This window comes from Sus scrofa, chromosome 14 (genome assembly GCF_054392235.1).
Source record: "Sus scrofa isolate SSC_HxYL_T2T_F1_AM1 chromosome 14, Sscrofa_HxYL_maternal_Yorkshire_Landrace_v2.0, whole genome shotgun sequence".
In the NCBI taxonomy this organism is placed as follows: domain Eukaryota; kingdom Metazoa; phylum Chordata; class Mammalia; order Artiodactyla; family Suidae; genus Sus; species Sus scrofa.
In genome coordinates this window covers 122,814,144-122,840,881 of record NC_139396.1, presented here as the reverse complement: position 1 = coordinate 122,840,881, position 26,738 = coordinate 122,814,144, and the positions used below count along the sequence as shown (strand labels likewise).

Below are 26,738 nucleotides of genomic sequence, written 5' to 3'. Positions count from 1 at the left end.
ACGATGAGTTAAAATACTTGCACACTTTGGCATATCATGAAGTGAATTCACCTAGGATCTTGCACGCCCCAAACATCTCTTCTTCAAATTTTATAGGGGCTTAAATTTTTTTTTTTTTTCCTTTTTGATGATTACTATTCTGGCAGGTGTGAGGTAATACCTCGTGATTGTTTGAATTTGCTTTTATCTGATGATTAACTATGTTGAGTACCTTTTCATGTCCCTGTGCCTCTTTCTTCAGTCTCTTCATGAGCTTCATGTATGGGGCCAGTTTATAAACCAATGATGCATGAGAATCTAAGAGGTAGAACATTTTCTCCTACCTCTACTGTAAATCTTGCATAGGAGCATATAGCCTTTCATTTTGAGTATTGTTTCTATTGCATGGAGTCTCATAAGAATTTCCCATTTTAACAACCCTGAGAAGTATTACAATTTTAAGAATTTATTAATTAATATTAGCTCAGTGAAACCCATTTTGGATTTCTGACCTCCAGAACTGTAAGATAATAATTTTGGGTTGGTTAAATTACTAGATTTGTAGTATTTGGCAATAGGAAACTAACACTTTATCCATTTGTTGTATGTTTCTTCCATTAGATTCTGAGCTCTTAAAGGGTAGGGATATTGTTTAATTTTAATATAATAAGTATAAGCAGATATGCATAAGGTGTCAAAAAAAGTTTGCCCAATTTAAGTTTATTAAAGAAAGAGGTTAAATATGGATATAAGGCAATAGAAATCATTTCAGTTTTTTGAAGTACCAGTAATTCTTTCATTAATTGTTTGCAGGTAGATTTTACTTAAATAAACGAGAATTGTTTCCATTCAATTGACAATTATATTAAACTTTCACTTACTCTCTTCTCTCTGTCTCTCTTTAGATACCACATTAAATTTTTCTGTAAAATCATGAAATTTTAGGGCTCAAGGGATCCTTAGTGGTCATGTGTTCATATTTCTTCATTCAAAGGAACCTGCATTTTAAGAAGTTAGAATTAACTGAAGGTTGCAACATAGTTAAGGCTAGAAATGATTTCCTGTATGTATTAAATTTACTAAATTACTGTCTTCCTTTACAGAAAGTCACAAGAAACATTACATGTACATAGGTACATGTACATATAAATATGTGCACACACATAAATTATTTACATAATATTCACAGATTCCACAGATTATGAGGTGAATACATCTGTGAGGGCCCATTTTTTTCCCCAGCCAATCACAAGCATGCAGGTAACTACAATAGAATTAGTGATCTTTTCTTCTCATATTGAGTCTGGATTTAGTGTTAGATTTGTTATGTTTTATAAATACATATATCTTGCATGTATTCTTTTAAATATTTTTCAAATATATCAAATAATATTTTTGAAAGTAATTTACTCATTAGAAACATAATTTAGTGGTAGAAGTTTGAAATGCACACAAATCATTATAAAATACGTGGAAGGCAGTTGCAATAGGTTCTGTTTTGGTTTTGGTTCAGATAAATGTTATGGTTCCCTCAATGGAAAGGAACCCATTAAAAACACTGGGTCCAGTTGATAATGAAAAACTACCCTTCTAGGCAAAGATTAATCTGGTGAATATTAGAAATACATTATATACAATATTATGTGAATTTAAGCATCTTCATAATTAAGGTTTTCATTTGAAAAGTAATTGTGGAATCCAAGTTCTTAAAAACTTCCAAACGTTGACAGGGGAAACCAAGTACTCTGAAAAGGGTGTTCTGTACACAGCAGTGTGCTGACAACATGGGGCCTCTGAGTAATATTTGGACTAGTCTACACAAAGGTAACATACAAGGGCAGAAAGAATGACAGGTTCTTTCCTTCTCTCCTCCAGTATTTAGGGCAAATAAAATGGGGAGCTTCATCTTAACTGGACCTACAGAACCGTGCTTCCTTCACCTTCAGTATTTAAAACATTTCTAAAAGACATCCCCGCTATCCCCATTTTGTCTTTGATTTATTTACTGAGTAGATATTTACTGAGTTTCTATTATGTACCAGGTATTTTTCTAGGCAGTGGAGATCCAGCCTGAACATATAAAAAGTCTTACCCTTGTTGAACTTACATTCTAGACATAGCCAGTAAGTACATGGCTCATTTTCAATGTCAATTTAACTAAGCGTAATGCTTTACTAGGTAGGTAAATAAAAACACAATTACACAATTAGAGTCGTGTTTCTCAAACCTTAATACGTGTACAAATCAATGGGGGTCTTGTTAAAGTTCAGATTCTTCTTCAGTTAGCTGGGGTGCTGCCTGAGATTCTCTATATTTCTAACAAGCTCTGAAATGATACCAAAATACTACTAGAACTTGGACCAGACTTTGAGTAACAAGGCTTGCGTAAAGGATTAGGTTTGAGTTTTGAATGAGGACAACTATGGTAATTATGATAATGTAGCTACCATTTATTGACTATCAACTGTGGATCAAGCACAGTATTTTTGACCTACGTATTTTAATCCTACAAAATATGAATGATTGCTCTAATTTACAGATGAAAAAAAAATGTGCTTGGAGAGGTTAAGTAATTTATTTAAAGCCACTCATCCAGCAGGAGTGGGAGCTGTGCTCTCGCCCTTTGCTCAGTAGGCTCTTATTTGTAAAATGAGGACAAAAAGTCAATGTGATGATCCATGCAAGGTGCCTAAGATTGTGCTCAATGTTAGTAGCTGTTAAATAAATGTCAGTCCTTTCTACTCTTTAGGAAAGGTCTAGATCACATGTTGAAATATAATCAGAAGGTATGAAATCATCATGACTGTACAGAAGGGAGAAACATCAGTCTGGGAAGCCAATTTTAAGTTGCATACTTTTTCTTCCCACTAGATCCTCTCCATTTTCCTAGAAGTCATTATGACTTGTGGACATAATGCATCACTCTTTCCATGGTTTCTGATGAGAATAAGCATGAAAAGAAGCCCAATCCCACAGTCTTCCCTCTTTCACCTCGTCCTCCAGGAGGGCAACTGCTGATACCCCCTCCAGTCAAAACTGCATTTCTTAAATCCTCTCCCTTTGCTGAAACCTTTTTTTTTTTTTTTTTTTTTTTTTTTTTTTTTTTTTTTGCAGCAACACCACTGTCAGCTTGATATTTGTGTGAAGCTGTGTGGAGGGAGAAGAGGCTCCACATGGCCATGTATGAGTGTGTGTGTGTGTGTGTGTGTGTGTGTTTGTGTGGGATATTTTGATAAATGAGACAGCTCCTGTGGACCACAAAGCACTAGCAGCCCTGGGAGCTAGTTCCAAATGCAACATCCTTGGGTGCCCCTCCAGAAGTAGTGAAACAGCATCTCTGGACTTGGGTCTCTGTGTTTTACCAAGTTCTCCAAGAGATTGTAATGTTTACTAAAGTCTGAGAAGCTCTGATGTAAGGCATCATTTTCATAGAAAATGATTTCATAGGAAAATATGTTGCAAGTTCCAAATAGACAATCTAGAAATTAGCATTCAGAGATAACCCATTTTAAATGTAGGCTCTGCTGGCACTGTGAGAATGAGAGGAGATAGCCCCTTATTTCAGGTAGAGTTTTATTGATAACCATCTCCAAGGAGCAGATTAGATAATAAAGCCTCTCACTGTACCTCTTCCAACCTCAAGGCATTGATTTATATGCCCATCCTTGATCAAATATAAAGTTTCCATGTGCACTTGATTTGTGAGGACAGAAAAAGCTCTGAAGAAATACTGAAATTTGACTATTTTTCTTCAGAACTTAGATTTATTCCTGCCTCAACTCTTCAGCTCAGGTCTCACATTTTTACTCACATGATGCTTATATTCAGAAGGACAGACCATTAATAAGTACTACAAAAATATATATTCTGATTTTTTGTGTTGCTGTTTTCAGCTTAGTTCAACTAACCCAACTTTCAAGGGCTACTTCCTGCCTAAAGCTGACTGACCATAGACAAAGTTCTCAGATCTGTGTATCAAAGATTTCAGGTCTTCCTGAAAATAAACTAAAAAAATTCTTTTATTAAGAGCTCAAATGTTTGTCTGTGCTATTTGGCTCATTCCCTTCAGACTGACAGCACAGTTATTCAAAGAGTGCTCAGCAATGAGCCTAAATGAACTTCTTTAACTGTGTCATGCGTTGAGTTCATCTTTCAAGCACAGCAAGAACTATCCCTTGGATCATTTGCGACTAGGGCCCAGGAGAGACTTTTGAATGAGGATATGTACCTTAATAACTTGAGAACACACAAGAATGACTTTGTACTGGAATCTTGCAGCTCTTACAGAACAAGTGGCAAGTATTATTAACTACCTTACTGTGTCATATTGATGATCAGAGCTCCCCTGGAAAGACTTGTTTTTCTGATTCCACCATGTTCTTTATTCAATGGATATAATAAAGATTCCCTCCTCCAGACAAGGGGCTGAACCCATGATGCTGCAGAGACACCAGATCCTCAACCTGCTGTGCCACTGCAGGAACCCCCAGATGGGAAGTTTTGATGATGACAAGTCCAGCAGCCTGAAAGGTTACTCCTTAGCAATCACCTGGGAGATAAAACAAAAATGGTGTTATCTTTCCAAGCCAATGCCAGACTACAGGATAGGAAGAGAATAGGGGGTTTCATGTTTAGTTAAAGTGTGAAGTCTTAAATAAGCATCTTTCGAGGAAGCAGTCTACTTTGACATAGGCTATGTCTCTTGATTTTGAAGTTTCTAGCCTTTGTACAGGAACAGATGCCAGGTGGAGACTTCTTCAGTTGTGAAATGCATATCTAAGCTTCAAGTGCCTGGTGTATGGTTGCCAACTGAGTAGTGAAGAGACTTGGTACAGTTCCTTCCAGGTAGATTCGAGGACAGTTTTTTTTTTTTTTTTCCTTTGTGATTCAAAATCGGAAGAAGGGTGGGACAAAACTAGAAAGACTAGTTTGGAAAGTTGTAGCCAGATATTTGAGGAATCTAGAAGAATACCGGATTCAGTCCAGTACTGGTATACAACAAACCTTAAAGACAATTAACAAAATAAGAATCTAATACAGGAAAAAGAGCAATTTTTTCTACAATTGTAGAAAAGTGCAAAATCTCTACAATTTTCTTTTTCTTTTTTCTTTTTTTTGGTCTTTTTGCTATTTCTTGGGCCGCTCCCGAGGCATATGGAGGTTCCCAGGCTAGGGGTCTAATCGGAGCTGTAGTCTCCGGTCTACGCCAGAGCCACAGCAACTCGGGATCCGAGCCGCATCTGCAACCTACACCACAGCTCATGGCAACACCGGATCATTAACCCACTGAGCAAGGGCAGGGACCGAACCCGCAACCTCATGGTTCCTAGTCGGATTCATTAACCACTGCGCTACGACGGGAACTCCCTACAATTTTCTTATTTATTTATTTATTGCCTTTTAGGGCCACACCATGGTTTATGGAAATTCCCAGGCTAGGGATCAAATCAGAGCTGGAGCCACTGCCTACATTACAGCTCACAGCAATGCTGAATCCTTAACCCACTGAGTGAAGCCAAGGATCAAACCTGCATGCTCAGGGATTCTAGTCGGGTTTGTAACTTACAGAGCCACAACAGGAATTCCCTGTCTCCATTTTTTTAATCCAAAGATAATCACAGCAAAACTAAATTTTTTTACACTGATTACTTATAGTGTAGCAAGAATAGTGATTGAAGGGATGTGCCACTGTGATGGTTGGGACTTGTGTAATGTTTGATAATGTACCCTGTTGCACAAAAGTTTTCTTGAGGTTGGTGGGTAACCTAGGATCAATCTAACTCATTCTGTGACCAACATATCCTAATGTGGGAATTTTTGGATTAGGTTGTCAGTGCTCTAACAGTCTCTAAGTACTTGATTCTTGCCCATCACCTATTGCAGCTTTTTGGCTTTTGAGATTCCGATTAGTGGTACTCCTTATCTACACAAAACAAGACAAACAAGCATGTGCTTTAATACTTCAGCAGTTACCAAGAGATATTGCTGCATTCTGGCCAAGAGAAGGCCCTGGATACAACCACCAATTTCCACCATGAAACTTTGGACTGGGGTAAGAAAAGAATGGGGACTACAGACTGGGGACTCTCCATAAATGGGGACTTGTGAACTGCCACTATCAGTCTGCAAGTGAATATTAGGGCAGATTCAAGGGCTAGGAGCTTCTACCAATTAAACAAGAATTGTGGTTTGAAATAAAGATGAGGGGCTTGGGCTCCAAGAAGAACCATTTGCCAGCTCAAGCTGACCCGCCCTTTGTTGGAGCTTCTGATCTAACTGCAAAAAAGACTGGAGCTCAGAAATGAAAGGAACTTACCTACTACAGTCCTTGGAAATGGTGAGAAAGACAAAGAACTCAAAGTGTTCGTGTGTATCATATCTGTGTTTCTTGTTGTCCTCAAAGCCATAGAAAATCTCCTTCAGTTCCTCTACTGGCACAAAATCTGTTAAAAAATCAAAATTCAGCTGAGTAGATTTGAAGATATAATTAGCTTTGTTCAGCAATTCATGCATTGAGCAGCAGCCCATCTAAGAAATCAAAAGAAGCTCCAAAGAGTGGCAGAAAAGGAAAGACTGAAGGAAGAAAAGCAAAAAGGGAGTGGGACAAAAAAGTCATAAGCTAAGGAAAGGATTATTTCAGGCAAGATTACCTTTCTTTTGGTGAAGGTAGAGGTATATCAGGTAGATTACCTTATTAATGCTCACTAAGTAATTCCAGACTGACTGGTTAATGTTCTCATTCCAGGGTGAGGCTGAAACCACAATTAAGTCTTGGTTGCAGACATGGGGTTTAGTAAAACTGATTCCATTTTGAGTCTGGTGCTTCTTTTTATGTAACGGGCATAGCATGTTTTATTGCATTTGGATTTACTGTACTTTTCAGATAAAGTGCTTTTTACAAATTGAAATTTTGAGGCAGTCTTACATTGTCAGAAGATAGCTTTTTTTTTTCTTTTTTCTTTTTTTTAGCAATAATGTATTTTTAAATTAAGGCATGTACATTGGGCTTTTTTGGACATAATGTTATTGCACACCTGATAGACTACTGTACAGTGTAAATATAGTCTTTATATGCCCTGGGAAAAACAAAAAATGTGATTCAATTTATTGTAATATTTACTTTATTGTGGTGGTCTGGAAGCAAACATACATCTCTGAGGAATGTCTATATAAGAATATTATTACTATAGATCTGTCATGTCATGAAGGAAAAGACTTTTTAAAAAGAAACTGAGAATCTGATATAGGAATTAAGCCTCTGTTGGTTAAATCAAAACCTTGAAATAATGAAAGTTCTGTTGACATAAAAAAAAAATGCACAACCTGAAAGTTGAGAATTAAGTTTTATTTGGGACAAAATTAGGACTTGCTCCTTAGCCAGCTGTACAGGCCCTGGGTGGGTGACATCACTGCTGGAAACCAGCTTTGAGGAAGGAAAAATAAATACATAAGCATGAGTTCCCATTGTGGCTCAGCAGAAAGAACCTGACTTGTATCCATGAGGATGCGGGTTTGATCCCTGGCTTCAATCAGTGGGTTAAGAATGTGGCACTGCCATGAGCTGTTGTATAGTTTGCAGACGCAGCTTGGATCCTGAGTTGTGGTAGCTGTGGTGTAGACCAGAAGCTGCAGCCCTGATGTGAACCCCAGCCTGGGAACTTCCATATGCTGCAGGTGCAGCCTTAAAAAAAAAAAAAAATCAAAAAGAAAAAGAAAATCTGGCACATTACAGAAGTGGACAGATTATTGACCTGGAGAAAAAAATAATTAATTTTTAAATAATTCGTTAAAAAAATTGGGAGTCCCCATTGTGGCTTAGTGGGTTAAGAGTCTGACTAGTATCCATGAGGATGTGGGTTCGACCCCTGGTCCCGCTCAGTGGGTTAAGGATCCAGCGTCGTTGCAAGCTGTGGCATAGGTTGCAGATTTGTGGCTTGGATCTGGCATTGCTGTGGCTGTGGTGTAGACTTGTAATGGCAGTTCTAATTCAACCCCTAGCCTGGGAACTTACATATGCCACAGGTGCAGCACTAAAAAGAAAAATTAGTAAAGATATTAATTACAAATGCATATAATGATATGCTTCAATAACTAAACAAGAGCTCCTATGTACCTGCCTGTGCCATGCAGGAGAGAAAATATAGTAAGAAAAAACAGGGGTTTCCTGAATTTGCAGTTTATAAATTTACAGGAAGTGGTACAAACACTCCACACATACCTACTGTTCAAAACAAAGTGGTAAACGCAGTAACAGAGATAAAAATGTACCATATAGCATGAGCTCAGGTGAAAGATTTATTTGTATTAGAACTTGATTTTGTTGGTGTGAAATACTGGAAAAACTTGTGGTTTGGAATCAAGCAGACCTGAATTTAAATCCTGGTTCCATTATTTGCTGAGATTTTGTGCACAAAATTCATCTTCAGCATCCTTACATCCTATAATTAGAATACCATTACCAGTTTTGTAGGAGTTGTAATACCATATACATTTAGCAGAGCTACCTTCCATTTGTGAATTTTCTAAGACTTAATTTCCTTTTTTTAGGATAAAATTTCCCCAATTTTTAACATAAGGTTTAACATGCTAAGTAAAATGAGCACAAACACCCTCGATTGATGAATTAGAGTAAATGCCTTGGATTCAGAGGAAAAAACAAGCAAATCTCCAAATCTATCCTCTAGTGGCAAATCTGGATAACCGCATTGTTCCTATAGCACTTCTTAGTTAAAATAGATTGTGAATATGAAAATTATTTTAAAAACTGTTTTTTTTTAATTAAGAATAAGCTACCTCTCTCTGGCCTCTTACATAATTAATTTAATAGAACAGTTAAATTTTAGAGCTATGAAAATAAAACACTGGTAGATTTGCAGCAATTCTGATACAGCTACAAAATGCATTTCTGGATTAATAGCATAGATTTCTGGACCTGTGTGCAATTTGAATATCTATAGGATCAGGTCATTAAAACTCAATTTGACTTAAAAACCATTTTATAACTTAAGTAGCCAAAAATATGTTATAGGCAGATGGGAAATTTTCGACTTTTGCTAAGTGGTACCAGCATCTGTACTTTAATCAGTGCATCTTGTAGCTATAGATTGAAATATCATTAATATCAACATTAGGCGGAAGATATTGTTAATATTATTAAGATGATATCAGTGCAGGATTTTTTTCCTCCATTATTTTAGTTGTCTCCTTTGTTGCATATCTGGATAAACTGAAGTTAATAGATAAAGTTTATGAGCATGGAGGTAAAAGTCACTAAGCTATACCATATTGTAGAATACGAGAATTGTGCCTAATAAGAGATATGCTATTCAAGAGATTTAATGACATAAAAGATTATGATAGGTATAAGTCATTTTGAATTGTGAGTTTCTAATTATAAAGCATAGCAAAGTGAAATCACATGAACATTATCAAACATGGTCGGTTTAACAGACATAGAACAGTGACTCAAAGTAGAAATTCCTGACCAGGAGCATCAGTGTCACCTGGGAAACTATTAGAAATGCATATATTTATTTATTTATTTATTGCTTTTTAGGGCTACACCCATGGCATATGGAGTTTCCCAGACTAGGGCTCTAATCAGAGCTGTAGCTGCCAGTCTATACCAGATCTGAACTGTGTCTGTGACCTACACCACAGCTCATGGCAACACTGGGTCCTTAGCCCATTAAGCGAGACCAAGAATCAAACCCATATCCTCAAGGATCCTAGTTGGGTTCATTAACCACTGAGCCATGAAGGGAATTCCAGGAAATGCAGATTTTTAGACTCACCCCAGACCTACTGAATCAGGAACTCTGGTGTTAGCCCTAGCAATTGGTGTTTGAATAAACCCTCCAGATGATTCTGATGTACAGAAGATTGGTTCTCACCATAGAGGTTAGCAACTTCAGCATATGATTTTTTCCCTTTCATTATTAAGTTGAGAACTTTCATATTGTCACAAAAGGAAAGTACTTAAACGGCTCTTCTTTGGCATATCTGAATTTCCAGCATCACTGCTCTTGTTGCTCTGGGACCATTCTTAAGTATAGTAAGGATTACTTGAGCACAAACCCTAAGCCACTGGGACAGTAGAGCTGAAAACCAACATGAAGGAAATTGAGGTTCTGAAAGATAACTTTTCCTATCTGATCAAGGGTTGATCTAGAACTTGAACACAGGTCACCCTGACTTCCTAGGTCATATTTATAGTAATTTAGTTATACTACTTTCTAAAAAAAATATATTTTATACATTCTTTTCTACCTATAAATTGACTAAAATACTTTCAGTTTTAGGTTCCCATATGTCCTTACTATAGAATTTACTATAATATCAACTTGTTATGACACCCTGACTTGTTTTACAGTTTATTTTAGCTATAACTGAATATTCTTGATGAGGTTTTTGGAGTCACTACTATTATGAGCAACCCATTTGGAACCTACTTAGACTGTTATTTAAGTAGACAGGTCATCTCATCTGTATTTTAATTTGTTTTTCTAAGTGCTATTTTCAAAAGGAAATTTTAGTGTGGCATCCTCTTTGCATGCCTTGAATATTTTTCCCTGTTTGGCTCAGTCTATATGGCTTTTCAATTTGGTCTCCTTGAGAAGGGCTAGGACAATGACAAACTGAGACCTGGCAGAGCAGATGAAGTTTGCATCTAGAAGTGCAAATCCCTTCCTGCACCTTCCAATATCTTTTGTGCTTCACTTTTTTCTCCCCTCAATTCTTTCTTTTTCATCCTAACATATATCTAACCACTTCTACTCTCTTTCACATGTTCAGAGAAAGGTCACATTCAACTGGCATTTTTCTCTTTCTATATGTCTGTGTAGAGCTTAAGAACTCAGATATCCAGTATAACTCTGAATAACGCTTTATAAAATCCTCAGAGCCCCCATTTCCTCCCTCAGGTAACTCTAGAAATATTGAATTATGAAAATATAACAGCAATTTACATTAGTTTGGTGTATCAAAAAGAGAAGGGTACTTCGATTAGAGAATGTGGATTTCAGCCTTGACAATGCCATTTGTATATCATTAACACGGGTAATGTCTATGAACTTTGATATCCTTACATGGAGAATGATAGGATTAAAGTAGGTAAAGTTTAGATATCTTTTACTTTGTTTTATTTTTTCTTAGCTGTGCTCAGGGCATGCAGAAGTTCCCTGGGCCAGGGTGAGTACTTACACCACAGCAGTGACAATACAGATCCTTAACCCACTGAGCCACCAGGGAACTCCTTCGGTATATTTAATTTTGGAATATCATGATTTTTAAAAATATAAGTCATGTTATTTCTAGTAGGTTTTAGATTACAACATAGTTCTCTGTTTATATATATTCCTCTTCAGATGAGTTTGCACAGAACATAGGTACTTACTTTCAATCCCAAAATAAATTAGGAAGAATTTTGGAGGGGAATGTGAATAACAATGTGATGGTGCAAGTTAAGAGGTTCATGTGAGGCATGATGAAGAGATAGTTTGACTGGTATGAAAGCTACTAGTTAAAGTAGTTGGAGAGGAACTAGTTTGGATAAGTAATTCTAGCTCTGTAGGGATTTGGGATGGCGGGTTGAAGAATTTGAATTTAAGAGGTTGAAGAATTGAAAAGATATTAGGGATTAGCTTGGAATGTTAAGCATAGACTCTGGAGAAAGGAAAACTATTTAACTTGCTACTACAAAAGTTCAAGCATTATGTGCTCACTGCTATCATGGTAGACAAGGAGATGAAGAACTGATATTTTTTTAAATTGACAGAAGAATGTATATGAGCTCCTGCTGTATTTTATCTTTAAAAATTATTTCTCTTCATTGAAAAGACCACCCCAGTAACAACAATGACTACCCCAATAACAACAATCACCCTTACTAGTAGAATATGATTTTGTATTACCAAGTAAAAGGAGCCAGGACTTCTTAGAGAAATAATTGATTCCAGAGCAGGGGAAGTAAGATAAAGTTTTGGTCTAAAGGACTTGGAAGCCAATTGATAGAGGCTCTCACAAGCAATAAAAGGGATAATTAATATCAATAGGATAAAAATTGCATTGAATTTAAACATCAAATACACATAAAAACATACATGCATTACATATTAAAATAAGAAAAAATAATTTTGGAAATTGGCTGAGGGAAAGAATTGCTCAGTTAAGGTAGGCAAATAGTATGTGAAGAAATTTTCCTCTAACGGAAGAATCCCAGCTAATAAATATATATAAAGAACATATCAGTGAAAACACACTGAGCATCCTGGGAACAACAGCCTGCTCACACCAAAGAAAGAGACAAAATATTCAAACTCCCACACCAAAAATAAATAGTAACCCCCCAAAAATTACAAAGGGGTATTCTTGCATAGAAGTAGTCTTACAAGACTACTGTTTGGCTTCCCCGAACTCACAAGCAAGATGAAGAAGGAACAGGAGAATTCACCTAAAGCAGTCAACAACAAAACAGACCTCTGCAGTCTGTCAGACATTGAGTTCAAAAGGGAGGTATTGAAAATACTGAAGGAATTAAGAGAGGATATTAACAGTAATGCAGATTCCTTTAGAAAGGAACTAGAAAATATAAGGAGGAGCCAAGAAAAACTAGAAAATTCATTTGCAGAGATACAAACTGAGCTTAAGGCAATAAAGAGCAGAATGAATAATGCAGAGGAATGAATTAGTGATGTGGAAGATAAAATAATGGAAATCACCCAATCGGGACAGCAGACAGAAAACCAAATGAAAAAACATAAAAGCAACATAAGAACCTATGGGATAATATAAAGCGGGCCAATCTATGCATAATAGGAATTCCAGAAGGAAAAGAAAAAGAAAAGGGGATTGAAAATATATTTGAAGAAATTATGGCTGAAAAATTTCTAAATCTAAAGCATACTCATATCAAGATACAGGAAGCACAGAGGGCCCCAAACAAGCTTAACCCAAACAGGCCCACATCAAGACATATTATAATAAAAATGACATAAGTTAAAGATAAAGAGAGGATTCTAAAGGCAGCAAGAGAAAAGCAAAGCATTAATTATAAGGGAACCCCTATAAGGCTATCAGCTGATTTCTTTACAGAAACACTACAGGCCAGAAGAGAGTGGCAAGATATATTTAAAGTGCTGAAGGAAAAAAATCTGCAATGTAGGATCTTCTATCCAGCAAGAATATCATTTAAATTACAAGGGGAAATAAAGGATTTCTCCAACAAACAAAAGCTAAAAGAGTACAGCAATACTAAACCCATTATAAAAGAAATACTGAAAGGGCTTCTCAAAATTAAACAAAAAGAGAGAGAGAGAAAAAAGAGAAAAAGAAGAATTAAGATGGAGGAAACCACAATTGGAAAGCAATCACTTAAATAAGTCAGCATACAGATCTAAACATGAAGATGTTAAAAAAAAAAAGACATCAAAATCATACAATGTGGGGAAGGAAAGTAAGAAAATATAGATTCTTTTTTTTATTTTAAGGCTGTGTCTGAGCCTATATGACTATCAGGCAAAAGCAAGCAGATATAGGAAGGGCTTAATGTGGTTAAAAAACAGGGCAACCACAAATCAAAACCAAACATTACATTCACAAAAACTGAAAAGAAAAGTACTCAAGCATAAAATAAATGGAAACCATCCAACCCAAAAAAGAAAAGAAGAAAAGAGAAACATGGAATCAACTGGAAAACATGGGTTTTTTTTGTTTTTTTTTTGTTTTTCTTTTTGCCTTTTCTAGGGCTGCACCTGAGGCATATGGAGGTTCCCAGGCTAGGGGTCTAATTGGAGCTGTAGCTGCCAGCCTACACCAGAGCCACAGCAACTTGGGATCTTGGGCATATATCCAGAGAAAACTGTCCTTAAAAAAGACACATGCACCCGCATGTTCATTTCAGCTCTATTCACAATAGCCAAGACATGGAAACAACCCAAATGTCCATTAACAGATGATTGGCTTCGGAAGATGTGGTATATATACACAATGGAATACTACTCAGCCATAAAAAGAACAAAATAATGCCATTTGCAGCAACATGGATGGAACTAGAGACTCTCATACTGAGTGGAGTATGTCAGAAAGAGAAAGACAAATACCATATGATATCACTTATATCTGGAATCTAATACATGGCACAAATGAACCCTTCCACAGAAAAGAAAATCATGGACTTGGAGAACAGACTTGTGGTTGCCAAGGGTGAGGAGGAGGGAGTGGGGTGGTTGGGGATCCTGGGATTAATATATGCAAACTATTGCCTTTGGAATGGATAAGCATTCCAAAGATCCTGCTGTGTAGTACTGGGAACTATGTCTAGTCACTTATGATGAAGCATGACAATATGTGAAAATAGAATGTGTACATGTACGTGTAACTGGGTCACCATGCTCTACAGTAAAAAAAAAAATTGTATTGGGGAAATAACTATTAAAAATAATAATAAAAAAGAAATAAAATTCAAAAAAAAAAGAAAAAAAAAGAAATGTTTTCCTGGACAGGTGAAAGGTTTGGGAATGTCTAGTTTTTATTAGATTTCCAGTATGAAAATTAACTAGCCTCATGCCACCCTAGAGGGATCCCAGGCAATGCACAGAGCGACCTTACTTGGCAGCAGAATATAATTGCTCATAGCAGCCAGAGTAACCAAACTTCACATTGTTCCTAAAGAATATTAACACCTCAACTCGCTATTAAGAGAACACTATAAGGAATAAACTTTAAAACACAGCCAAGTCGTCAGTCTTGGAAACTGTATTTGCAGAGATGTTCAGGTGAGTCTAATACATACGTCTTGTTCAAAATATATGGTATAATTGGAAAGATCATGGTAAAATGTGATGGTATCTATTGTTTATATTTGAAAAGACTATACACCTAAATAAAACAATTATCACTGGGTGTTTAAATTTGCTCCTTTTTGGCTTGTCAGTATGTTCTAAATCATTATAGTGAATATTTATGATTTCTTTTTTTCTGTTGTGCAATTTCATTTATATGAAATTTCCAGAAATGCCAAACTTATAGAGATATAAAGTAAATTAGCAGTTGCCACGGGACAGAGGTAAGAATAGTGATTAATTATAAATGGATATGAAGAATCTTGTTGGATGAATGAAAATGTTCTACAATCGATTTAAGATGATAGTAAGTTACTAAAAATCATCGAATTGAACTCTTGAAGTGGGTGCATTTTATGACATAAAAATATCTTTATAAAGTTGTTTTTAAAATTTAAGACTATATCTTATGCAGTAGCACTGCATGCTTAGCTTAAATTAGTGTTCCTTTGATAATAATAAAATACAATGAATTTTTATCTACAGCTCTTAACTTATTTTTAAAATTAAACTTAAATAATATAAAATATAAATTATTTTTATAATTTAGAAAATATTGAGCAAGTTTTTTTTTCAGAAAATTAATTCTGAAAAATTAATTACATAATGTAAATGAATGGGCTAAAAAACAGTGTTTCTGCACCAAAGTTTTTTCTGGGAGTTTTTTTTAATTTTCATTTTTTAAGGACTGCACCCATGGCATATGGAGGTTCCCAGGCAAGAGTCCAAACAGAACTGTAGCCACCTGCCTATGCCAGAGCCACAGCAACGCAATATCTAGGCTGCGTCTGTCACCTACACCACACTCATGGCAAGGCCAGATCCTTAACCCAATGAGCGAGGCCAGGGATTGAACCTGCAACTTCATGGTACCTAGTCGGATTTGTTTCCACTGTACCACGTCAGGAACTCCTGGGAGATTTTAAATAATAAACTATAGAAGTTTTTTTCCTTCAAAATGAAATATTTTGTCCTTTAATTTGGTTCACTTCATTTGATTTCAGAGATACTAATTTATTCTGGGGTAATGGGAGTATTCAGACTATTTTTAATTCAATGAATTTTATTATATGTATAGTTGTACAACCATCATCACAACCGAATTCTAGAACATTTCCATCCAAAATCTCCAGACTATCCCTCCCCCTGTATGATTTCTAAAGTAAATTATTTTTTAAAAGAAATATTGTCTTTATTACTTTTAAAATAAAAATTACAGCAAAATCAGATTCTCTTAGCATACCAATAATGGTTCCCTGGGAATAGCTCACATAGTAAGTTTTCTTTTGTCCTGTTTTCTTCACAATGAAGTCAATACTTTGGAAAATCATATTTTATCATTTCATCAAAACTGCATGAAACAAAAATGGATAAAACTTGTGTTAATTCTCTATTAGTAATAAGAAAGTTATTTTTATGTTTTAAATTATGGACTTAAAAAAAAGCCCTCTGAAGGGACATCCAGGTCATGAGAGCTAACATTGATTCTACAGTCCCTATGTGTTAGCTAATACCATGTTACCTGCTTCTAAGCACCACTTCATTCCATGTCCATAAAACATCTTTGAGATGTGTGTAACTACGCACATTGTAGAGCCGAGGAAACAGGAAATGTGCCTGTGATCATAGCCAATAAGTGAAAGACTATATTTCAGATTACTCTTCTACAGCCCAAGTTTTATGATGTTGCATTTTATGGCTTTCCCTTACAAGAAATATGAGCAATACACTGTTTAAAAATATGTGGCAAACCCAAAGAGTTGCTGAAGGTATGAAAATGAAAATAGAAAATCATTCTTTTCCTTTTATTTTTTTATTATTCAATTAATTTTATTACATTATAGTTGTAATAAAACCTTCATCCCAAACCTCCAGTCCATCCTCCCATCCCCCAACCTGTCTCCTTTGGAAAATAGCAAGTCTTGTTTGGGGAAATTGATGCACGCAGACAATCTTACATTATATTACTACTCTGTGGTACAAAGTAACCATGTACACTTTTATCCTTGTTTTCTCTCCCTGTTCCATTTTTTTTTCTCCAAAATCAGCAGATTTACACCCAAAGTAAAAAGTAATGGATGGGTTGGTAACATGATTAATATTTGGAAAGTAGGGGGAAGAACAGGAAATAATGTATTTTTCACATTTTTAATCTTAATTCTTAGCACATTACTGACAATTTTTAAAAATCTAGAATGTTTTCTACATAAATCTTTTAAAATTAGAATTCATTAGTTATATTTTTCAATGAAGTACCATTATTTCAGTTTTGAAAATTTATTTAAATATTAATAATTTAGAGGAAAACATCTAATGCATTTTAAAGTCAAAATAAAAGAATACAGATTTTTTTCTTCCTTACCTGAAAGCCCAGAATTCTTTGGAATTTGTTTCCAGGTGCAAATGTTTTCTGAGCCACTTATTCCCCCTGCTGTTTCCCATCCACATATCATATAACCAGCAGCTGCCAGAAGGAAGCCCAGATTATTATTGGAAAGACTGGAAATTCAGATACTGGCAGACCATGCTATAAACACAACTGGCTTTTGGACTGAAAAATACAACACAGCTTTTCAAACCACCAAATATGTTAGGATTGTCTGGCTTGCAAGAAATGTGATCACTTATTATATTATTTTATACTAACAGATATTATCCTGTAATTCTCAAGGCAAAAGAACTGCTACATCTATGCAATCATATCGTGTCCTCTTTTGCCTTTGCTCCTCAAGTATGAATTTTGATTGTGAATATTTTTAATTTCTAGGATTTACAAATTATATTATTTCTACATATATAAGAGTTTACATTTCATGAAAAACAAAAAGGAATATCCAGAAACAGGAATACCTTAAAAAATTCATATGCAGATTACTAAAGAAAAAAGTACCCTCTGAACTTGATAGCCTCTGCTTTCTCTGAGCACTTAGGCAGAAAAGAGGAGTGAAGCAGATCTCTGCTTGTACACCAGGATGAGCAATGACAATACACATTTGAGTAAACTGAAGCATCCCAGAGAAAAATGTGGTTGAAAAGCTGGGGCTTCCATTTGGGGACTCTAAATTCCCACCCAGTATAACAAACAAAATTTATGGGTCAGTGTATGCTCCACTTTCGTGACTAAAGCAAGTGTCACACAGAACTTTACCTTAATCTCAGAGGTTCAAGGTTTTTTTTTGATTTTTTAATGAGCTATGTAACATCATATTCTATGATTTGAATATACTTGCCTGGAATATATTTGATTTGGGACTTGAAGGCTTTCATTTTCCAACTCACTCCAATCCTATCTAAATGATTAGCGTCATTCTTCCCATGAGGAATCTGGTGCAGTGGAAGGATGTAACCATCTGCAGTTAAAACTTCATGCATTTCACTTGCGTAACCCCAGTAGGAAATCATCTCAGTCTGAATGGAGAGAAGACAAAATTTTATCTTAATGAGTTCACTTGGTCATTTTTGTGATTCTTAATGCAGAATTTCTTATTGGTTGGTATAACAATATATACTATGTAAGGAGAGATTTCAGATTTTATAATAAAAGAAATTTTAAAAGAATGAATGAAAATAGTAGTGACAAAGTCTCTGGAAGTGTTTTTTTCTAATGAATGAGAAAATTAACTTACAGTATTCACATAGGCCTTGGGGTTAATAGTTTTTTTCCCAAGCCTACAAAATGCATTTCCAAACATAGACGAAGAACATTGCTATAAGGAGACGCCACATTTTGAACATATTAAGGAAAAAGCTATTAGATATTGCAGTAAATGTTTCAATGTAAACTTATGTTATTATTCCACCTTGCTGTTTGCTTCACAGATTTTCCATTTGTCACCTCATCCTCCAATTCTACTGTGTCTTATCACCTTATCTGTCATATGGTTTTCACAATGTTTCTGTTACTCTGGTTATTTCTTCTCAGTTGTGTCCACGTTTCTATTTCACAAATGGTCACTTAATCTTTCAGCCTATCTTGTGAACTTGATGTCAGAGCTACCATTTACTATCTGTTGTGGAATGAATTGTGTCTCCCAGCCCCTCCCCCCACCAAAACAAAAAAGATATGTTCAAGCTCTAACCCCTAACACCTTAGAATGTAACTGCATTTATTACAGATGCAATGATTTACACTGAGATGAAGTATACTGGGGTAGGGTGAGCCCATACTCCTATACGATTGGTACTCATAAGAAGATGGCCCTGTGAAGACAGAGACATTACAAGGAGACTGTCATGTGACAATAAAGGCAGATTCAAGTTATGCAGCTGCAAGCCAAGGGCAGGAGAGATTGCTAACAAATCACCAAAATCTAGGAGGAAGCAATGAAGGATCTCCTACACGTTCCAGAGGGAGCATGGTCCTTCAAACACCCTGGTTTCAGATTTGTAGCTTCCAGAACTGTGAAACAATCATTTTCTGTTATTTTAGGCCACCCGTTTTGTGGCACTTTGGTTCCATAGTCCTAGGAAACTGATACACTCCCTGTCAAAAACAGGATAGAAAATCAATACCTGGACTGATTTTTAATTGAAATAATAAAACAAAGCAGTCTATGATTTACTGTCTCTTCTGTATACTGACCAGATTAAGTTGACCAGTTCACCAGTCCTAGTATCCTACAAACATTCATCTTCTTTTCCTCTCACACTCTCACTCCTTCCTGTCTTCCCTCTTCCATCCCTCCTAGTCTTCCTCTACTCTCAAAAGGTGATGGTTTTGAATTGAACTCTGTATGGTTGTAGGTCAAAGTAACACATTAATTTTTTTCTTTAAAGTTCATAAGAAGTCTCTGATGAGTTTCACACTGTGAGTGAGAAAGGATTTTATCATTTAATTTTTTTGTCTTTTTGTTTTTTAGGGCCACACCCATGGCATATGGAGATTCCCTGGCTAGAGGTCAAATCGGAGCTGTAGCTGCCAGCCTATGCCACAGTCACAGCAATGTAGGATCTGAGCCACGTCTGCAACCTACACCAGAGCTCATGGCAATGCCAGATCCTTAACCCACTGAGTGAGGCCAGGGATCCAACAGGCATCATCATGGGTACTAGTCAGGTTCGTTAACTGCTGAGCCATTACAGGAACTCAAGTATTATTTAATTATTGATGAAATGATATGAGGTTTTTAGGAACAGTGGGGCCAAGCTTCTTTTTTTTGTATTTACATTTTAATTGTACTTTAGAAAGTTGGAGCTATTACAAAAAAGACTTACTGCATTTAAAGAATATTTTTTGAATATTTAAAAATGTAAGAAAGAAGAATAAGTTGTAGTAGTTTTCCCCAATGTCAAGACTTAATCATGTTACTCTAAACTAATCAAGTAATCAAGAGAGTGTTGTGAACAAAATGTAGTATCTGTACAATGAAATTATACAGTAATAAAAATAAGCAAACTACTATTACATTCAACAACATAGATGAATCTCAAAATCATTCTGTGAAGAAATACAAAGATAATCAAATCAGAGAGGAAGAAATAGTATTTGAAGATGGCATGATACATACAGAATATCCTAAAGACCACAAAAACCTTTTATAACTAGTAGATGAATTTAGCATATTCACAGGACAAAAAAAAAAAATCAATACACAAAAATCTGCTGCATATTTATACATTAATCAAGACTAAGACAAAGAGAAATTAAGAAAACACTCCCACTTACAATTGCATCAAAAAGAATAAAAACCTAGAAATTAATTTAACCCAGAAAGTGAAAGACCTGTACACTTAAAAGTATGACAGTGATGAAAGAAATTGAAGAAGATATTGATAAATGGAAAAAAAATTTGTGCTCACAGGTTGGAAGAATTAATACTGCTACATTTTTATACTAATCAAAGCACTCCCTCTATCAAACCTCCAATGACATTTTTCACAGAAATTAAACAAACAATCCTAAAATTTATATGGAATTATAAAAGACCACAAATAGCCAAAATGATCTTGAGAAAAAAGAAGAAAGAGGAATCGTACTTTCTGAATTCAAACTATTTCACAAAGCTATATTCATCAAAACAGTATGGTGCTGGCACAGAAACAGACAAACAGATCAATGGAAGAGAACAGACAGAGGCCGGAAATAAACTTACATGTATATGGTCATCTAACTTATGAAAATGGAGCCAAAAACATACACAATGGGGAAATGAGTCTCTTCAAATAATGGTGTTGGAAAATTTAAAGAGCCACATGCCCAAAAAAATGGAATGAGAGGACTATCTTACACAGTACACAAAAATTAATTCAAAGTAGATTAATGACTTGAAGGTCAAACCTGAAACCATAAAACTCCTAGATGAAAACAGGTGGGAAGCTGCTTGACGTTGGTTTTGGTGATTCTTTAGATTTGACCCCAAAGTATAAGTAATAAAAGCAAAAATAAGCAATTGGCATGAAGTCAAACTAAAAATCTTCTATGCAGCAACAGAAACCATCGACAAAATGAAAAGTCTACCTATTTAATGGCAGAAAACATTTGCAAATCCTACAGTCATTCCTAGGAATTTGCAGTGGATTTGTATTAGGACCTGAGGAGAATAATCAAATTGATGATGCTCAAGTCCCATAATCAGCCCTCTGTATCCACAGTTCTGCGTCCATAATTCAACCAAACTCAGATTGTGTACTACTGTACCTATTTATTGAAAAATATCTGTGTGTAAGTGGAACCACACAACTCACACCTGCGGTGTTAAAGGGTACATGTGATAAGGGGTTAATATCTAAAATATATAAAGAACTCATACAACTCAAGAACAAGGAAGCAAAAGTCTGATTTAAAAAATGGGCAGAGGATCTGAACAGATAATTTTCTAAATAACACATACAGATAGCCAAAAGGTACTTGAAAAGGTGCTCAATATCATTAATCAACAGGGAAATACAAATCAAAACCACCCTGAGATATCACCTCACACCTGGCAGAAGGGCTATTTTTCAAAAAGACAATAACACATTGGCTACAATGTGGAATAAAGGAAATCCTAATGTACTATGGGTGGGAATGTAAACTGGTAGAACCACTATGGAAAATAATATGGAGGTTCCTAAAAATTAAAAATAGAACTACTATATGATGCAGCAATTCCACTCCTGGATATTTATCCAATAAAAATGAAAACACTAACTCAAAAAGATATATGCACTCCCATATTCATTGCAGCAATATTTACAATAACTAGACATGGAAGCAACCTAAGTGTCTACTGACAGATGAACGGATTAAAAATATGGTGTGCATACACACAGTGGAATAGTATTTGGCCACAAAAAAGAACGAAATCTGCTTAGACCAGCTCAGCAGGTGGGGGCTGAAGAACAGGTGCTGTGGAACTTAAAAAGTTAACATAAAACAAGACACAGAAACATTTATCTTAATTAAATTGTGCTCTTTAGGATTATATCAAGTGAAGAGAGGATTGTAGATGTAGGATATAGTTCTTTTTATTATTTTAAAAAGTTCTTTTACTATTTTAAAAGTCACATAGGTGGTAGATGGTTAAGTTTTTATTCTGACCTTTAGGCATTTAACAATCATTAGCATTGAGGAAGCTTGGTGTCAGCTATCTATGCATAGCATCTAGAGAATCACCATTGTGCTTCTGCAGAAGGCTCTTCTGCAGTTCTTCTTGGTGATGCATATCCTGGTAACCACCCCTCATAAACCCCTTGGGGCCATGAGGCTCATCTTTCTCTTATTCTTAAGAGGACATATCATGCTATGCAAACTGCGTGCCTATCTGCACAGGTCCAACATGTCTGGACCAACGCATCATGTCCTCATTCAACTGACCATATGGAATAACTTACGCCTTCAGGTCTTTGTTCTTAAGTTTAAGTCATTTGCCAGCACTGCGACTGTTTTCCAAGCAGGAATATAGGGTAAAGGTAAAGCAGGACAAAATGGAGTTTTTAGCATAGAAAATAGAAACAGAGAGGCTAAGAAAAGATTGTAGAAACATGTCTCCCAACAGAAATCTTGCCATTTTCTAGATCTTTCACATCTGTATATACTCTTTCCTAAAACTGACATGGCCTGAAAATTTCTAACTTCAAGGGAGTTCTCTTTTTCAAGTTCTACTTTACGAAGGGAAGGCATAACTTAACTGTAAGACAAGACACCATCAAACTCCTACAAGAGAACATAGGCAAAACATTCTCTGAGATCGACCGTATGAATATTTTCTCAGGTCAGTCTCCCAAAGCAACAGAAATAAAAGCAAAAATAAACCAATGGGACCTAATCAAACTGACAAGCTTCTGCACAGCAAAGGAAACCAAAAAGAAAACAAAAAGACAATTTACAGAATGGGAGAAAATAATTTCAAATGATGCAACTGACAAGGGCTTAATCTCTAGAATATACAAACAACTTATACAACTCAAAAGCAAAAAAACCCAACCACCCAATGAAAAAATGGACAAAAGACCTGAATAGACACTTCTCCAAAGAAGATATACCGATGGCCAACAGGGCACATGAAACAATGCTCAACATCACTGATTATTAGAGAAATGCAAATCAAAACTACCATAGGATACCACCTCACACCAGTCAGAATGGCCTTAGGAAGTCTACAAATAACAAATGCTGGAAGACATGTGGACCAAAGGGAACCCTCCTGCACCGTTGGTGGGAATGTAAGCTGGTACAACCACTATGGAAAACGGTATGGAAGTACCTCAGAGAACTATACATAGAACTACCATATGACCCAGCAATCTCACTCTTGGGCATATTTCCAGACAAAACTTTCCTTAAAAAAGACACATGCACCCGCATGTTCACTGCAGCTCTATTCACAATAGCCAAGATATGGAAACAACCCAAATGTCCATCCACAGAGGATTGCATTAGGAAGACGTGGTATATATACACAATGGAATACTACTCAGCCATAAAAAGAACAAAATAATGCCATTTGCAGCAACATGGATGGAACTAGAGATTCTCATACTAAGTGAAGTAAGTCAGAAAGAGGAAGACAAATACCATATGATATCACTTATATCTGGAATCTAATATACGGCACAATGAACCTTTCCACAGAAAAGAAAATTATGGACTTGGAGAACAGACTTGTGGTTACCAAGGGGGAGGAGGAGCATGTGGGATGGATGGGGAACTTGGGGTTAATAGATAAAAACTATTGCCTTTGGAATGGATAAGTAATGAGATCCTGCTGTGTAGCACTGGCAACTATATCTAGTCACTTATGATAATGTGAGAAAAAAGAATGTATACATGTATGTGTAACTGGGTCACCATGCTGTACAGTAGAAAACTGACAGAACACTGTAAACCAGCTATAATGAAAAGAAATAAAAATCATTATATATATATATATATATGTGTATATATATATATATATAGAATGTCCCTCAAGGTAGACTTATCTCATTAAAAATTTTCCCACAGTGAAAAACAAACAAACAAACAAACAAAAAAACAAAGTGAAGGCACAGCTCTCTCCTCTCCTGAATTTTAACTGGTGGATTTTCATAGGCTGTAAAAAATCTGGGGTCCTTAACAAAGGAACTGGTAATGATATTGATATTGGTGTAGGGAAAGGGAGACTTTAACAAAGTATCAATAATTTTTCGAAAGAAATTAACCTATGCAAAGCAGATATTTTCTTTCTTTTTTTTTTTTTCTTCCTTTTAGGGCTGCACCTGAAGCATATAGAAGTTCCCAGGCTAGGGGTCAAATTGGAGCTGTAGCTGCTGGCCTATGCCAAAGCCAGAGCAACACAGAATCCGAGCCTTATTTGCCACCTACAGATGACCTACAGCTCATGGCAATGCCAGATCCTTAACCCACTGAGCGAGGCCAGGGATCAAACCCACATTCTCATAGATACTAATCAGGTTTGTTACTGCTAAGCCACAATGGGAACTCCCTAGTCAGGTATTTTCTAAATGTTTGCTTCCACAAAATTGAAAAAGGATCTAGTTGAGTTGTTGGGCAGTAAGTCATTAAAATTTTTTTGTAGATGCATCACTCTGATTTGTGACACAAAGCTTCAGAAAGTTCAAATAATTAAATGGCATTATGCAAACATGATTTCCTGATACTTATATCCTTGGAATAAATGAAAAAGAATTGATATTGTGTTCTGTTGCATACTTCAATAAATAATAATTATCACTGGATATATGAATGAAAAGGAAATGGTCTGTTTACAATATCAAGAGATTCATTGCTAAAAAAATTTTATCTTTTTTTTTTTTTTTTTTTTTGTCTTTTTGCTATTTCTTTGGGCCGCTCCTGCGGCACATGGAGGTTCCCAGGCTAGGGGTCCAATCGGAGCTGTGGCCGCCAGCCTATGCCAGAGCCACAGCAACGCAGGATCCGAGCCGCGTCTGCAACCCACACCACAGCCCACGGCAACGCCGGATCGTTAACCCACTGAGCAAGGGCAGGGACCGAACCCGCAACCCCATGGTTCCTAGTCGGATTCGCCAACCACTGCGCCACGACGGGAACTCCTAAAAAAATTTTATCTTAATGCTTATTATTCATTGAATTTAACCTGATTTATAATACTTTGAACATTTATATTCTAATAACGATACGACAATTCATTAAAATATAAAACGCAACCTTATGATCACAAGAAGTAGAAACAGTTTAAATTTTAATGTATATCAACTTCTTAGTTTCAAAGGATCAATTGATCAATAAAAGACTTTTTGAGCATATAAATATATTACACTAGGATATATAATTACAGAAATATATGAAACACCTGTAGAAAAAACTGGATGGAATGGAATATGAATTCAAGGAGTAAAACAAAATACATAAACATTAAATCCACTAAATAAAAGATTTTCAATCAATGATATTAGGTATCAAATCATTATTCTATTGAATACATTAGTAAATATTATGCAACAATTTTATTTTAAACCAGCAATTTTTACAAGATGTCTTACTGTACACCCTTTTCAACTATTTAGAATTATGATAAAACATTTTGGTCTAAAAAATTATAAACATTTACAGAGTTCTGCAAAATTTTCTTGGAGCTATAGATGCAAAACCAATTTTTAAGCAACTTAACATATATGATTACAATTTTCTTCTCAAAATTTCTCTAATTAATAAATCTAAAAGAACGATCTTCAAAAAGACTGGAAAGTGTATTCCAAATATAATGGTTATATCTGGGTACTAGGAATAAAAAATTTCCTTCTTCTCCTAATTTACTTTGTGGTATATTTTCCACAATGACTTTATTAGCTAGAAGTACTTATAATAAAAAAAGTAACAAAAATTACTTTGAATAAAATAAAATTCCTCTTACCCTACTTCAGCATCCTTCACAAAATTCTAATAAACTTATCTATTATGAAAGAACAGTGACTCACAAGGTTAAACAACTATTAGTAGCTAAGTTATTCAGGATCTAGATCTAAAATGGTTTTGTTTTCTGAATTTCCCACCTATATAATAAAATAATTAATGAAGCAGGAAGAGAAAGGGGACTATTAACAAGTAGAAGAAAGGAAATCATTACACAAATATATGTCCCAGATGGCAAATTTCAGATTTGAGGAGTAAGCACCTTTGTGTCAAAGAAGGACCAGGCAGCTGTGACAGCTTCCTCAAATAGGATAGGGGCTCATAGCTCTGTGCTGCAAGCCCAGAGGCAGCAAAGAGAAAGGAGTATTAGGGTGAATGGGGAAGAAACTACACCAAAAAGAAAAGAAAAACAAATACCAATAACAAGAGGGCAAATAACAAAAAAGGAACTGTGGAGAAAATATTTTTCCTTTTAATATCTTTTACAAAGTAAATAAGATATGATAGGCCAATAAAGAAATACTAAATCAAGCTTAATTAGACAAGAATTATTCCTCTAATGCCATATTCTTATCCCCAAATTTAGTTCCACAGTATTGGATTTCTGC

At 35.6% G+C, this 26,738-nt stretch overlaps 1 protein-coding gene across 4 annotated transcripts in view; it reads right to left on the bottom strand.

The window, feature by feature from the left end:
* Nucleotides 1–26,738, bottom strand: part of LOC100157486 (lipase member K) — a 74,700-nt gene that overhangs the window by 37,726 nt on the left and 10,236 nt on the right. For 3 of the 4 annotated variants that reach the window (XM_084996727.1, XM_084996723.1, XM_084996724.1), the window contains exons 4-9: nucleotides 18,050–18,227; nucleotides 17,182–17,283; nucleotides 16,063–16,170; nucleotides 6,296–6,422; nucleotides 4,293–4,528; nucleotides 861–977 (exon numbers count right to left, since the gene is read on the bottom strand). The gene's annotated coding sequence lies outside the window, so the exon portion shown is untranslated. The remainder of the gene's footprint in view (nucleotides 1–860; nucleotides 978–4,292; nucleotides 4,529–6,295; nucleotides 6,423–16,062; nucleotides 16,171–17,181; nucleotides 17,284–18,049; nucleotides 18,228–26,738) is intronic. The other variant, XM_084996725.1, reaches the window with a different exon arrangement.